The following is a 17,724-nucleotide window of genomic DNA, read 5'->3' on the forward strand; positions in this document are numbered from 1 at the left end:
GTGCAATATATTTTCTGCAATTATTAAATGCAATTTTATGTGGAATTTATCCCCATATGATCCAGTGACTTTTAACTCATGCTTTTAGATCAAATCCAATAAACAGCAGATGTGTTATTGTGGAAATAAGAGCCATCATCAGGTTAATCTATTCATTGTAGTAATAAAAACATCTTTCCGTTTTCCACTGGAGTTTCAAAGGTTTTTTTAACATGACAGCTACTGTGTAATACCTTTTATGTAGCATGTGGCATAACATGTTGAATTAGATACACTGAAGCAAATCTGCTTTAGATGTAAGGGTTAACAGGAAAAATAGGCTTGCAGGATTAATCTAGAAGTGTTTCCTGAAAAAACCCTCTGAGATTTTCCAGGGTTGGTGTCATGCATTATGCAAATAGGAGAAATAGGAGGCTGTGTGGACCAGTGGTTAAAGAAAAGGGCTTGTAACCAGGAGGTCCCCGGTTCAAATCCCACCTCAGCCACTGACTCATTGTGTGACCCTGAACAAGTCACTTAACCTCCTTGTGCTCCGTCTATCAGGTGAGACGTAGTTGTAAGTGACTCTGCAGCTGATGCATAGTTCACACACCCTAGTCTCTGTAAGTCGCCTTGGATAAAGGCGTCTGCTAAATAAACAAATAACAATGCAAAAGCTTACATGTGGAACCCATGGTGAGAATGCTGAATGTTGAACCAGTGATGGCAAATATGAAATACTACTTGTTTACAGAAAACGAATAACATGCAGGGTGCCTCTGCACTAATGGCATTCCTTGCTTATTTAAATGTTTTGAAGCGTGGTTAGATATTTGTGAAGCGAGATATTTAATAAAGCAGGGTCTGAGTGTAATATGTAATAAACTCCCCACTTCTCGTGGTTCTGTATTGCAAGAACATGTATAACATTTTGGGGAATGACTGCACTGAAGAGAGATGTTTTCTCATTAAAATATTTTGCGATTATCTGTTTAGTGATACCAAGAGCTTTAGTAAGTAAGTATGAGGTAAAGGGCAAAAGCCCTGCTTCAAGGTTTCTGTCGAATATAAACAAGACATTTTCAGATCAATAAAAAATACAATCTGAACAGGGTCTTGTCCCAACGGGTTCAGATTCGTGAGAGTCTACTATATTCAGAAGTAGGTGTATATGTACTTTTGAATTTGAGCTTTTAAACTGTATACTAACATTGTAATTTATCCCACACTTACACCACCATGTGTGGGATAAATATAGTTTATCACTATTAAACTGAGTCAGAAATGTACAATGTATAATATGTTATTAGACTACATATCTATAAATCTGGGATTGTCTCCAGTTTAATGAGTGCTTAAACTCATTTTAAGTGCACTATATTATAGCATTATGATCCATGAACTATTATATCATACTCCAATAAACCATTTAAATCACTTCATATGACATCAGATTCCAAGCAGGTCTTTAAAAGCACATTAAAAAAAAAAAAACATTTGTAATGCATGGGGGCTTTTATTTTAAATAAGTTTAATGCTGCACCGGACACAGACCACTTAAACTTTTATTGAATGATTTTAATTCCCATTGAATTTATTTTAAAAGACCAAACTGGAGAAGCCTTAGGACTAAACCTATACCAGGGGACTGTTCAGATCCTGCAACATACTACATGTGACCTGTAGTCAAATTCCAGCAGCCATTGAGTGAAATCACAAAAAACGCACTCTTTAAAACCAATCATTTCTAGTTCTTTTTTAAAAAATGAGCATTTTTCATAGGATAAAACATAGTCTGTTTGTAAAATGCTTTCATACTTATTAAAATGTTTAAATTAATCTGGATTTCATCTTCAACAGTCCTATATACAGAGTATTTAATTATTATTATTATTTTTTAATATGTTGTTTTGTATTTTTCTTGTAACAGATCAGAGCATTATTCTTCTTTTTCAATGCAGTCAATTGTAGAATGACATATAACAAAATACTGAACTTGAGTTTGAGCTATCTAGCATTGTTTACCACCGATCCTTTAATGTACAAGACTGATGCAAATATTAGACTTTTTTTATTTATTTATTTATTTTAAATTTAGTCGTTGCCAATTAGTTTTTATTATTTTCTCCCCAATTTGAAATGCCCACTTATTTTTAGGCTCAGCTCACCGCTACCACCCCTGCGCTGACTCGGGAGGGGCGAAGATGAACACACGCTGTCCTCCGAAGCGTGTGCCGTCAGCCGCCCGCTTCTTTACACTCTGCAGACTCACCGTGCAGCCGCCTCAGAGCTACAGCGTCGGAGGACAACGCAGCTCTAGGCAGCTTACAGGCAAGCCCGCAAGCGCCCGGCCAGACTTCAGGGGTCGCTGGTGCGCGGTGAGCCGAGGACACCCTAGCCGACCTAACCTACCGTCCCTCCCCCAGTACGACGCTCAGCCAATTGAGCGCCGCCCCCTGGGAGCTCCCGTCCACGGTCGGCTGTGGAATAGCCTGGACTCGAACCGGCGACGTCCAGGCTATAGAGCGCATCCTGCTCTCTAGCGAGTGCTTTTGCTGGATGCGCCACTCGGGAGCCCGCGCAAATATTAGACTTTTAAGTTGTAAATAGCATAGTGTCGCCAATCTATTTATAATCGAAGCCTAACAGCAACTGCACCCGTGTCTTTCTTTACTCGCTACATAACTGGTCCACTGTAGAGAACCACACAACCAATTGTAATTGGTTTTATTTTTCTTATGGACTTTTTAGATGCTTTAAACGTTAAAGAACATATATTAGATATTAAATATCTTAGCTGAGGCAGTGATACATTTTTAAAAGTAATTTTAGAGTAATGGATGTTATAGCATAGGTTTCTGGATCAATTGATAACTATTCCATCAGTCTGTTGCAAGGGAGAATTTGCACTTGATGTATATTTTTATAAATTATTAAATGTTTATATAAAGAAAAAAAACTGTACAAATACTGTCAGTTAACTAATTAATAACTGTATTCGTAAAAAAATTAATGTATTCAAATATATGTAAAAGAATTGAAACCTTGACAGTATTTAAAACTTCCAGCAGATGTCAGTCATATCATTGTTACAAAAAATAGCAAAGTAAAATGCACAGAAACTTGATAATAGCATGGTAAATGCACCATACAAATAAGCATTTGTAGCATTTAAGCTGTGTTTAAAACTTGAGCTCTAGAACGTATCAAATAAATATAAACCAGAAAAGGGGTTTCAATTAGCTGTACTAAAGATATACTATATAACTATACTATATATATATATATATATATATATATATATATATATATATATATATATACAACACTCGGATGAATTCAGAAATGTTTAATTTCTGCAATTTTATATGCTTACAACAAATGTTATCTTCTAATTAAAATGTAAGTATGCAGTAACAATGGCTATTGATCTTAATATTGTTATGTGTTCCAGTTTAGATTTAATGCAACCAACTGACTGTATTGCTGGCACCCTGCCATTCTACAATAGTTTTTTCATTATTCTTTATTACAGATAGTTACAGAATTCATTCAAAGTCATTTAATTTGTCAATATAATATTTCCCTTTGTTTCAAATGTTCCCCAGAGACTCAAAATATCCTTTCGAACTTTGACATTCATTTGATGTCGATCAAGTCAGGGCATTGGATCATACTGTGGCTTTGCCAACAGCCTTCCTATAAACACTGTCAAGTTATAGGACAAGTCTGAGCAGGTCTAGAGAGGAAACATTGTATGATGGTTTCTGAATGACCTGCTGCAGTATTAGGTGTTATGTAGGTGCCAGAAAAAAAGCACCTGGAACGCACCTGGTTACCTGTGTTTATCAACACCTGTGTAAAGCAGGTGTAAGGGGGTACCGGTAGTTCAGTTTACCATTTGTAATACAATCATTGGCACCTATGACAGAATGTCAACAAAGGTGCAAATCAATATTGTTACGATGGTTTCGTACACCCATTTAACATTCTTTTCCTTGAGCTTGTTTTTTGTTACAACAATTATCCTCAAATGGAAGCCAATGACAACTCACCTTGTATTAAAAATATTTACACTCGCCTTCAAAACAGTACATTTCCTCTTGAATAATTGAATATAAATAATAAACACCCTCTCATGAAAGGTACTAGTATTCACATGAATCTGCACAGCAGAAGGGTAAATGCATCAATGGGGTGCAGAATGTTTCACAGTCTGTAGTGTACAGGAGTAGGTTCATTAAAGAACATATAGCTGCAAATGTATAATTTGTATTCTTTACACCTCCTCCCCTCTTTTATGGTGTACGAGGTCGCTCTATTACTGACATCATCCCATGAAGCAGATGGAGTGAAAGGTCATATGCCTCTCACACAGGGCCGGATTAACACAGGGCCTCAGATTTTGAGGGCCCCCCCCAAATATATATATATATATATATATATATATATATATACACTGTATATATATATAATACAATAGCTAAAAAAAACGAGTAAGTAGCGTGTAACTGTATGGATCAGAACAACACGTCTGTTTTACCAAGCCGTATTGCTTTGGAGGAGCAGGGACTGCCTGATCATATGACTTGACCTGCGATCAAGTCACGTGCTACTTTTATCAGGTGTGCTGCGACGCGAACGTGACGCAGTTCAGAGTCTGTAAATGTCTGGCAAAGTAGCACCGAGGAAGTATGAGAGCGATGCTGAAAAGCAGTAACACACCAAGTTGAGTGTCATCGCGGAGAAGATGGGTTAAACAAAACACCAAAGCTGACACGCTATTTGATTTCCATTACACGAGAGTAGATGTTAAAACTTCATGCTGATTTGAGCTCTCGCCAAGATAAGCACCAACTAAGACGTAGCTTTACAGTAAACTAATGTGCCCCATCTGTGTCTCCATCCATTTGTGCTTCCTTCCATATGATGATGGTAGCTATCCTTTTGCCTGGTGTTGATGGCTGAACTGTAATGCTGGCTCCAGGGATCAGCTTATTGCCTCCCTAACGCATCAGCACACACAACGGCTGCGATGCTGGCTCCGGGGATCAACCACAGTGCGGACTCCCCAGCGCATCAGCATGACAACCGTCTGGATTGAGCTAAGTAGGATACATCTCTGGGGTCTTCAAGTGGGCACCTTCCATCCTCTGTGTTTCGTCGACTAGCCCACGACACCTCAAGAGGACCCGACGGTGATTCTGGCGTCCCAGCATCACCCCCCTCCGTCCCCCACTCAACTCAGTCCAGCTTACTTACCCATACATCAGCGTTCCTTTCTTTCTATTGTGCTTGAGATCCCCAGCCAGAATCTTTCTGTCTCAACCACAGCCAGTTGCTGCTCCTCTCTGCTGCTTCAGATAAGTTCTTCACTGTGCGACGCAACTCTTGGCCACTGAATCCGATGTCTCTGAGAAACCGGGTTGTAGAATGTGCCACAAATCCTTGACAACCCACCTCCACTGGGTAAACCCAGATTCTCCATCCTTGCTGTTCCGCTTCAGTGTCTAGTTGAGCATACCGCAGTTTCTTCCTCTCATACGCCTCATCTACAGCATCCTCCCATGGCACTGTTAACTCTACCAGGTGAACAAGGCATGCTGATCCAGACCACAAGACAATATCTGGTCGAAGGTTAGTGGTGGCAATCTCAGGTGGAAAAATAAGCCGTTGACCAACATCTGCCAGCATTTTCCAGTCTCTAGCAGCTTCCAGTTGTCCTGGGCGAGGATTGGTTTTAACACCTTTTCTTGGTGGTGTTGTCTTTTGTGTGTAATGTTTTGATGGAACAGGTGGCAACTTATTGGTCATGTTACGCTTGTCTTCCAATGCTAAGGCCAAACATCGCAGCACCTGGTCATGGTGCCAAGTAAACCGTCCTTGGCTAAGAGCCACCTTACATCCTGTCAAAATGTGCCTTAATGTTGCAGGTGATGAACACAAAGGACATGAAGGATCCTCTCCTATCCAGAGGTTTAGATTCTGTGGTGATGGGAGAACATCATATGTTGACCTGATGAGGAAACTGATCCTGCTTGGTTCCATTGACCATAGGTCTTGCCAGCCAATCTTGCGTTGTTCCACACTCTCCCATCTCATCCATTCTCCCTGCTTGGCCTGGGAAATGGCCTTTATACACCTCATCCTCTCCTCCTGCTTTTGCACCTCGTTGACTACCATCTTCCTCTGTTGAGCTGGGGCTGCCTTATGCCATGTAGGAGGAGCTGAACTGAAACCAAGACCCCCTCTTCCATGCTGAACTTGCCCCATGGTATCACCAATTTGAAGAACAGCCTTTGCATCCTCCACAGCTTTCTTTGCCACCCACTTTCTTCCAGTTTTCAACACAGGTGCTGCCTCCCTTACGCATTTGTCGCGTGACTCTACTAATGTCATTTCCAGTCTGACCTTGGCGCACTTAAACTCCTCAGTTAGAGCAGAGACTGGTAGCTGCAGTATTCCTTTACCATAAAGTCCCACTCTGCTGAGGAGTAATACAATACTAACAAATGTATGTGAAGGTACCAGTATTTAGTGAAATACATTGGAGAGAAATCAACAGGAAGAAACGACATGGGTTTATATGGATTACATACAGTGGGGCAATCTCCATGGAAAAATGAAAATAAGTTTCACCTCTATTGCAGTTTCGGGTTGTGTGTGTTTCCATGTAGTTTTCATTTAGACTGAGCAATTCTCATTCCAAATGCAAATAAACAAATTCATGTTAAAGTACCGGAGGCTATGTGTGTGCCAATTTGGTCTTGCACAACTTATTGATGGTGATACAGCTTTCTTAAACCAGGTTTCCATGTTGTTTTTAGGTTGTCTTAAAACACAGCCTGCGTCATATGGTCCCCAGAAAAACAAATAAATAATAATAATTTAAAAAATATGTCGTTCCTGTGTGTGCAGCTCTACTGATTCTGCTGACACAAATAATAATAATAATAATAAAAACACAACATTACATAAGAACGCGCTGTGTACTATCCTTGTATTATTTGCTAAACATTTTTTGACTGCATATATATTTACTACAAACCTATTATGCACGTACATATTCGTAAGAGATAAGCACAACACATTTCCAGATAACCTGCTATTACGACAAAAGAGTCTGCAGTTTGCATTTCCCATTTTGTATTTGAAAACGACAGTAACTAATGCTGTGGCCAGTGCTTATTTTCAAAACTGGAGCCAATTCAAACATCGAATCAGGTAAGATATGGATCAGCTAAGACTGAATAATTTGACATTAATGTTAATCAAGTGTGGTGATAGTAAAACAGTAAAGGGAAGCAAATGAATATGCAAAGAGGGTCCCCCAAAATTATAACAGCCCCGGACCCCCATTAAACTTAATCTGACCCTGCTCTCACATGATTACTCAATACCAAGAAGCAAAAAACACTACCTGGGTTTGCTTGACATATAATAGAGAAGGAGAATAAGGGAGCAGAGAAGAGATAAGACGAAGAAAGAACAGCTACCCAGATTTTTTGTATCAAATTACAATAAGGTATGTGTTCCATGAGGTATTTGCCATTACCACACAATACAATACCCTCTCTTATAAAGGGAACCATCTATTGTGTTAACTCATGTTTCTCATCAATGCCTTTCCTCCCTATATAGTAAAAGCATAGCAAAGTATACCAATGTAAAATCATAGTGAATGCAAGGTAGAGCACATGTAAGCATGGTCAGTGATAATTATGATAAAGTTGCACAAAAACATAGTTAACTATAGAAAAGCAGAGTAAATGTAAATATAAAAAAGTGAAAAATGATGTGGAAATCTATAGTGTAACCATTTATAATGTTGTGATGCTGGCCACAAGTGGGCTTACTGGCGGCTCTGACTTTGAATGGGTTAAGAATGAGCTTATAAACTGCACTCTAAACTATAGTTGATATCTCCTATGTTATTATGGTAATACTGTGTAATGATCTATTGAAAAAAATAAATCGTTGTATTCTTCATGTCCATACGTAGATATGTGCAAAAATTTTATTCCTGTAAAATATGTCTTTCTGTGTCACAACCCTTTCCTGAAAGTCTTAGAAACATGATAGGCTCTCAGTGCAAGCGCAATATGCTGTTAATGGACATCAAAATTCAGGTAATGAATGACAGCAACTCACGAAACAACAAGGTTCATAGAATTGGTTTTAAAAATAGGAAAGCAGGTCACTAAGGTCACTAGAGTTTGAGGGTTTAGATTTCTTAATTTGGTTTACAGTGTAACTCCATAAACATTTTTCAAATATAAAATAAAATACATAATTCATGAAAGTTACCATACATTTTAGCAACTTGGTCTTTTAGCAATTTAGGGTCGCTAGTCAAAGTGATTTGTTATATAATTGGTCAATTTGCTTAGCAAGCTTTTTCAAATAATAGAAAGTTGTGAAAACAGTTTTGTTATTCAGCTGCAATTTCTAAAACATAAATAACAAGAAATACAATGAAAATATGTTCTGTAAATAAGGGGTATTTTCATCATTTAATGGATAGACTGCTATCTCAACTACTCACGTGTAAAGTAGGTTATTTTAAATATATATATTGAGATTTCTGGGGTTATTTTGTTGGCTGCAGTTACTTTGATAACATGCACATGGTTGACTATCTCCTTAAACCTCCTTAAAAGGCCATTTGTACTGAGCATTATTGATAACCTCCAATACAGCTTTTAGGACGTGTAACTACTAAAGTTGTCATGCCTTGTAACATGGCTCTGCAGTATGGCATACTAGTTCAATAGCTTCATAAACTTTAGTGCTGCTTTAAAAAGTATAGGTTTCAGTCAGGAAAATCATGCACTAAATTGTAATACAAAATATTACAGATTTCCAAAAACACTGAACCCAAACAATGGGTGAAGAAAATCGAAAAATGAGAATAAAAGTAGCTGGAGCACAGCCTCATCCTTCGGAGTATTATGGTGCCGCCTGCTAATAAACAAGCAATAAAATAATAAATCATGCAACCTGTTCATCCCGGTGAACAAAAAATATTAGGCAGAGGAGCATCGTATACTCCCCCCTCCGGACAAGGCTGGGAGTGAGGTGGTGGGTGGTGAGGAGGTGGTAATTCGAACACACGGCAGGACTGTTTGCGAATTAGGTTTATATATCTTATAGGTTGATGGGAACTTGCCAGTAATTGGTTTTTAGAATGACCAATGAATGTACTAGGCACTTGAATTAATGATACTATAGATTTCCTGCCTGAAAACCTCACGCTTTATATTTTAACAAACCATATAAAACTACGGAAGCGTCCTAGTGCCAATGAAAAAAAAAATTGAACAAAAAAATCTCCTAGCTAGGAGAAAAAAAGTTCTACGTAGGACTTTTTTTCTCCTAGCTAGGAGATTTTTTTTTTCATTTTTTTTTTTCATTGGCACTAGGACGCTTCCGTATAAAACCCATACTTTATATCTGTGTGAAGTAATTAATTGCATAATGTGTATTAAATGTATTGCACACTTTATAATGAATAACTTTCAATAATTATGGCAAGAAAACAAAACTTTTTCTTTATCAAGATCACATCAAGGGCAATTGCTAGTGCTGCAGTTGTGTTTTAAAGCTGTGTCAGTTGCTCCTTATTTGCTGGGGGTTGATTGCCTCCCACTTTTTCTTGATTGGCCATCACTAACAGATTCCCATTATGTAATTTCATTATATAAAACCGTAGTTTCTGCTTGATTTTCACTGCTTAATTCTAAAATTGTATTTTTCTCTGTTTTAGCCATATTGAAGAAAAGTAACTTTACCAGTCATTCACTGCAGTTAACTTTGAAACAAAAAAGTGTTGATGAATGAATGGGCGTGGCAAATAATTGTATCATATTGAAAACGTGCACCAGTGGATCATACCTATTCAATCCACATTTAATTGTGCCCAGTAGATGACATGATTATTATGAAGTGAAATGTTGTTTTTACTGTAATAACTACAAAAATGTTCTGTAGCGTTCTGCACAGGCAGGCAGGGAAGAAGGGAGACAACACGCTGAAATCAGTTCCAAATCTTTTATTTCGGGACGTTAATTTCTAGCACCCACTCAGAGACCACTGCTCTGACTGTGTCACTGCTTTCTGGAACACAACCAAATCAGGACAGCAACAACATCCCATAATTGGCAGCGCAGCGCCCTTTTCTAACATAGCTCCGTCCCTTTACATTAATCGGCTGCCAGAGCTTTAACCACATCCCATTGGTCCTCAGCCGCACACCAGGACCAATGGGCACAGACAAACAACAGCCAATTACAGGTGAGACACAGACAGCACCACACGCGCAGGTTACTTAAGAAGCCTTGTATGCCAAAGAGTGATTGCTGAGGTTTTCTACAGATTCTGATTATTTGTTAATGTTCACGTTCTTCTCCAAACAACCTATTGACAGTATTTATCTTGTTTATTCAGGTTCAGTCGGAGATCATTGCAACCTATGCCCTCTGTGGGTTTGCAAACTTTGGATCTCTAGTTATGATTGGATGGCTTTGTAAGTATTAAAAAAAACAATACTTTACAGAGAGAATCTAACAATTTTGATCACACATTTTTTGTTTTCAGGTGTTCCCGGTTTAAATGTTATCAGTTCTGTGAGCTGAACACTACCTTTAATTCCTTATTTCCAGTGCTATACACATTTAGATAACTCCAAAGTTATGATCAGTTCTTGTTTTACCTCTTTGCACTGATATGATTGACTTGGAATTTAAGTGTGTGTGGGTGGGGGGGGAATTAGTCTAATTATGCATTATTGTAAATATTACACATTAAACTAATTGCAAACCATTTAGCAGTTTTATTTTGTACATAGTTTATTTTAAAGAGAGGCATTTAAATAATTTCTTTTCTAATATTTGAATAGACATTTAACACTCTTGTACAGAAAAATAAAAATACTAAGAATAACACTGTTTATTTAAAACAGAGACCAATGTTCTTCCGTAGCTAACTTCCTAATTGATATTGCAATATAACTATAATGCTTTATTTCTGTTCCTCAGCCTCCATGGCTCCGGAAAGTAAAGGTGATATAGCCAGCTGTTCAATTAGAGCTCTTATCACTGGAACTGTAGCCTGCTTCATGACAGCCTGTATTGCAGGTAAGGCAGCATTTAGTAAGACATTGAAAAAATCTTCTTGTTAAAGCCTTTGTTTAAATGTGTTATTGATGTATTTAGGACCAGTGAATTTACTGTACTCACATCTGTAATTTACAACTGTTTTTTAAAAGAAAATAATTTATTCCTTTTATTCAACCAAACTAGAACCAAATAACTAACAAGTCCAATAGTTAAATATCTATTTTGCCTCTAATATCTTATGAGTGAGTGTTTTTTTTTTTTAAGAAAATGTAATTGTGGGCTAAGTATAAATGTATATTAGTCAATCGTTTTTTTTTGGGTTTTTTTTTAATATCTGTTAATTAATCCAGTGATAAAATGGATTTTAAAATGGTTTCCTCGTTACAGTACATTGGTGGACAGAAACCCCTAAGACAATTCCATGAGGTTTATTTAGTAACACACAAAAAGTATGTTACCATTTCATAAATCTATGCCAATAAATTTATGCCAATAAATTTACATTTTTATTTCTGCAGGAATACTGTACATACCTAAAGCAGATGTGCCTTGTTACACTTTTCTTGTAAATTCACTGAATTTGAATTCAAGTTTGCACAAAAACAGCACATAGTTTCTTAATTGTTGCACTGATCTTTTTAATAGGTTTGTGAAATAACATATACAGTATGTCCAAAATATATATACGGTTACAGCACCTGAAAATAAAAAAATGATTAATTTAATACATTCAAACTACAATAAATAATTTTGTATCTTTATGTTATCAGTAGATACCGTAGAAAAAACCAAAAAAAATGGTAAAAAGAAACTGACCATTTGTTTTAAAACAAAATCTTTTTAAACACAAAATTGGGTAATGGAGATATTTCTAGTGCTGTACAGTGAAACCTCTATTATCCAAAAATTATTGGTTTGTTCAAATAATCAAATAATGAGAACCCCCTTTACAATTAAATATGTAACATACAGTACTATAAACACAAGAGAAAGAGAATGGCTCGTGCATTTTTCATGATCATGTGTCAGAAGTGCATTGCCCCAAACATGACAGATTGTTACCAGGGCTGTTTGGATAACAGCTGTTCATAAAAGTTTGGATAATCAATTTTTTTTATTATTGTGTACCTATTATTGTGTGTCATAAAGAGGTATACATACAGAACATACATTTTTTTAATCATGGCTCGTTACATGTATTGATTAAACTTATCAATCATTTTCATTCTAGCACAGTAGTAAACAGCCCAACAGATGTCATTCTTGGTGTATACTTTGAGCTCACTAACTGACTTCTGCCAAATGATGAGCTCCCATCTCTTGAACTGCATTTGCGTTTTCTACTTATAGTTATATTCTCATACAAAACTGGTGAGTATAAGCGATTTATCTTTTATAAAATGTTGCTAATTTGCAAAAAAATTAAGTAGAATAAAAAAAGTTCAGTGAAATGATGGTACAGTATTAAAGAGTATTAATGGTGCAGTCTCCTTGCTTTTATTTATTTATTTTCATTGCAAAACTGTATGTTAGAGAAATATAATTGTGTTGAATAACAAATGTCTTTTTTTCTTTTTTTTGTTTTGTGTTTTTTTAACTGTCATTCATCAAACTGATTTCTGGAAGCAAGGTGATAGAACAATCGACAATGCCAGGGACATTTCTGAACTTCTGAATAATGGGGGCTCTATTTACAGTTGCCTGGGGTCCTCGGTTTACAGAACTTATTTTCTTGTTCTTTTATATCTTTTAAGTTTTCTTTGTCACACATTATGTGATGTACTTTATCATATGGGTAGAAAGTTGGATGCTCTTATAACCAGTTTTGGCAATAGCCAAATTCATTTTGAAGGGTCAGGGTGGATTTCCAACAAAATATTAAAGTGAACCAGTGAGGAAGGCAAACGGACAGTACTGACTCAGGGCTGTGAAATGGCTTAAAAGCAGAAAACACTGCTTTTAAGCCTTGGCTAATGGGTGTTATTGAAGGACTCTAATAACATGCCTCAGACACTGCACTTAGCATGTGACCTGTACTCAGGGTAATGATTCTCCCGGTTAAAGAACTCCCTCTCTTACTGTGCTTTTTTTTTTTTTTTTAATTTAGTCGTTGCCAATTATTTTTTTATTATTTTCTCCCCAATTTGAAATGCCCAATTATTTTTTAGGCTCAACTCACTGCTACCACCCCTGCGCTGACTTGGGAGGGGCTAAGATGAACACACGCTGTCCTCCGAAGCGTGTGCCGTCAGCCGCCCGCTTCTTTACACACTGCGAACTCACCGTGCAGCCGCCTCAGAGCTACAGCGTCGGAGGACAACGCAGCTCTGGGCAGCTTACAGGCAAGCCCGCAGGCGCCCGGCCAGACTACAGGGGTCACTGCTGCGCAGTGAGCCGAGGACACCCTGGGAGCTCCTGTCCACGGTCGGCTGTGGAATCTCTTACTGTGCTTTAATGGGTTAATGTGTATTATTATTATTATATTATTATTATTATTTATTTCTTAGCAGACGCCCTTATCCAGGGCGACTTACAATTGTTACACAATATCACATTATTTTTACATACAATTACCCATTTATACAGTTAGGTTTTTACTGGAGCAATCTAGGTAAAGTACCTTGCTCAAGGGTACAGCAGCAGTGTCCCCCACCTGGGACTGAACCCACAACCCTCCGGTCAAGAGTCCAGAGCCCTAACCACTACTCCACACTGCTGCCCATACAGTGTATGGCTCCTGGGATGGTAAGCTTATCTGCCCTATCATAAAACCTTTTCCTTTATTGTCTGATGCTGCAGTAGTTGGTATGATGGCCATATCATTTAAGCTAGGGCTTCTCAAACTCGGTCCTGGGGACCCCCTGAGGCTTCTGGTTTTCATTCCAACTGAGCTCTCAATTACTTATCAAAACCCTTGATTTAACTGATAATTTGTTTAATTAGACCTTTTTACTTGTTTTCAGCTATTGAACAGTTGCATATTTCAAGTTAGCTATAACATTTTATAAGTAACTTGAACTGCAACTGTTTAAGAGCTGAAAACATTTAAAAAGGTATAATTAAGCAAATTATCAGTTCAATTAAGGGTCAAGTTAAGTCATTGAGAGCTAGGTTGGAATGAAAACCAGCAGCCACAGGGGGTCCCCAGGACCGAGTTTGAGAAGCCCTGATTTAAGCAATAGTGTAAGTGGCACCTAATAAGGGAAAAATCACCACACATGACATTGTGTATGTATAATATATACATGTATATACTGTATGTCAGTCAAAGAAAAATTTTTTCTAACAAGAGCTGCAATCTCTAAATAGAGTGCTTCTGAAATAATAAAAAAAATATGTAGATCAATGTGTTAGAGAGCAGTTATCCTAACTATAAGCAAAGCAATTAGTTCTGGTTTGCACTTTAAACTGTGAAATAACATTATTTAGGAACCGTGGAAGCATTCACATGCCCGATCTACTGTCTTCTGTACATCTCTCCAGTTATAATAAGCCATCACAAACACTCTTTCCACACCATAATAATAATAATAATAATAATAATAATAAGTTTCAGAACAGTCATTTGGCAAATCTATCGCTGCCACTCTGATAACACACAACATGTGAGAGATCATTTAAGATACAGACTTCATAATTGCAGGGTTATTGTTTACACTGTGGACTAAATGTGCTTGTTATTTTTACATTGACTCCAATTTCAATATTGCCATATTGCAGCGATGTGACTTTCATTTCTGGTTGATAAAGACCCAAAGCTTTGACACATATAATTGCATTCCATTTCAGGATAAAAATATATTTCATGATTCTCTCCTTCAAGATTATTTATTATCTAACTGTTTCACTGACGTATTTATTTTAAACTAAAATCCCACACAACTGACTCCTCTCACTTCCGATATTTGAAACACTGTGAATTTATTTCCGTGCTTGTGTCTGTGTATGTATAGTGGGACTGGTGAATATGCAAAACAATTAGGTTTTACAGTCAAACACCTTCTAAAATTATATATATATATATATATATATATATACACACACAGTATATATATATATATATATATATATATATATATATATATATATATATATATATATATATATATATATATATATATATAATTATTTTTTTCTTAGCAGACGCCCTTATCTAGGGCGATTTACAATTGTTACAAGAGATCACATTATTTTTACATACAATTACATTATTTTTTACACACAATTACCCATTTATACAGTTGGGTTTTTACTGGAGAAATCGAGGTAAAATACCTTGCTCAAGGGTACAGCAGAAGTGTCCCCCAGCTGGGATTGAACCCACGACCCTCCGGTCAAGAGTCCAGAGCCCTAACTACTGCTCTACACAACTATATATATATAGTTTTTTGTTTTTTTAAAATGAATGAGCAAACTGTTTCATAAGGACTGATATTTAAAGTATTAATTTACAAAAATATCATTTTACCCCAAAAAGGCACCAGTCATGGCAATATTGCAGAAATCTATATTTTGACCTTTGCAACTTAGGCAAAATAAACAATAAATGCAAATGCTATTTATTTGTCTGACCTAATACATGCACATTATAATGTGCCACAATAGTCCCAAGTGCTACAACACAGCCATTTCCTAGCAACTGCAGAACACTTCAGATGGCAGTGTACGGAACAATACATTGCTCTACATTTTCTTTGTGCATTAACAGCAATACTGCAAAATTGAACTGGGCTTTGTTGGGACTGAATTATGTTAATGCAATTTACAACATTAATGAAGCTTCTACATTTATTCTGCCCCTAAGGAAAGGGATGTTTGCTGTAGTGGTGATTTGGAAAGTGGATTAATGTATTATATCTAAATATACATCTGGCTAACAAAGCTTGATGAGGTTTTCATGTACTATCATAATTAAGTAATGTACTCTCTATTAAAATTGCTGAATTAAGTTAAGATTTTGCTCTAGTAACATACAATAATTATAAATGTTTTTATTTTAAACCTGGTGTAGAAATGCTGGTATTACCATTGTTATTTGTGAATTTCTAGACTTAGGATTGGAGGATCAGCCTCTAGAACAGGGGGGAGAGAGAAGGATGGGCCCAGACTCCAAACGGGAGAGCCTTCCTATGGAGTCAAGGCTAGCCCTATCTGTCTCCAGGCCACTAAAAACACAGAGTCCTCTGACTTCTCTGAGTCGTTATAGGCATTGCCTCGCGACTGGGTCCCAGTTAGTGACCGGGTTCGACCCTGAGAGGACGGAACGGCTCATACGAAAACTTGACGTAAGGAAGAAAAGAGAATCTGGAAGAACACAAATAATTGTTAGTTATGGGACTTTAGCACTAAGAGTATGAGGGCCATGTCCTGGGAAAAACACTTCATTCACGTTTCCCGTCCTTGTTTCCTCCCATTAACCACAACAAAGGAACCGACTACGGCGTCACGTCCCCCTAAAGTACCCTAAGCCCCGCCCCCTCCGATAGCTAGTTCAATCACGTCTCCTCCAATTCATGACTGAAACTTTGCTGACCGTACTGGGGCGATGACTCCAGGTACTGTGACGCCGCCCTCTTCCTGAATGGCCGGCTTCCGACTGCCCCTGGAATGAACTGCCCAACCATTCAGTACGATGCCCGCAGTTCCTGTTGTAAAGTGCCCTCACTGGTCGAGAAGGAGATTGTTGATTCGGATTAATTCGCTGTTCGTCACAATTGTTAACCATATTTAAAATGGAAGGCTTTGGACCACCCTGCTACAATTTTGAAATTAAACATTAATTTGATATATTACCTATGAAAGCTACACCCCAGACCCCCCATTGAGCTTGAAACAGTTTATTATATACATTAATTCTGCTGGGAAAATGGAACAGCAGGTGATAAATAGTTTTTGAATAGATGTAGTTACATTAAAATAAATATTTATTTATATATTTTATTTCAGTGCATGATTGCATTTCCTTGGTGATTGTTTTTTTTCCGTTTATTAAAATAGCATAGGCTGATGGCAAGATAGATATGTAATTAATAGCAGATTTGATATTCCCCAAAGCATAAACAGTATGACTGCATATATGTTTCAATTCCTGGAATGACCACTAATGTGTGGGTGTTCAATTGAAGAACCACTATTCAGATGTTTGCTTCTCAGAATCATTAATTCTGGAACATAAATAGAACATAAACAGATTGCATTTTCCAAAAGATAATACTACAAATGGATGTAGCGTAGTACCACAAAGTGGGCATATTCATTCAACCACTCAAGGATTTAAACTGCTTCGCACAACTTACATCCTGCTTGAATTGTATGAAAATAATGGGAATACTGTGGCTGGTGGTCCCTTCTGACTATACGAAGAACCTGTGGAGATACTGGAACTCGAGGTCAGGGAAGTTAGACTCACTATCCCCCCAAAAGGTGGACCACCGGCTCCCCGCTGAACCCGCACCTGTGAAGACAAACAAAGACCGTGTGCCAATGTATAACCTAAAAGCAAGAAGAGACAAACAATGACAAACAAAAAGAATTAATTAATTAATTAATTAATTAAATAAATAAATGGTTAGGGGAATAAGCTATGTGTTGGCCATCTGCTCGGTAGAGAGGAAAAAAACTTTTTATT

General features: G+C 37.3%; 1 long non-coding RNA gene across 1 annotated transcript; it reads left to right on the forward strand.

Moving 5' to 3' along the window:
* Positions 1 to 10,423: 10,423 nt before the first annotated feature.
* On the forward strand, positions 10,424 to 13,489 carry LOC131699407 (uncharacterized). Its single transcript, XR_009308114.1, has 4 exons — positions 10,424 to 10,504; positions 11,016 to 11,114; positions 12,328 to 12,467; positions 13,265 to 13,489. It is a non-coding gene; the product is annotated as an uncharacterized LOC131699407 (long non-coding RNA).
* Positions 13,490 to 17,724: the final 4,235 nt, after the last annotated feature.

This window comes from Acipenser ruthenus, chromosome 2 (assembly GCF_902713425.1).
Source record: "Acipenser ruthenus chromosome 2, fAciRut3.2 maternal haplotype, whole genome shotgun sequence".
Taxonomy (NCBI): Eukaryota; Metazoa; Chordata; class Actinopteri; order Acipenseriformes; family Acipenseridae; genus Acipenser; species Acipenser ruthenus.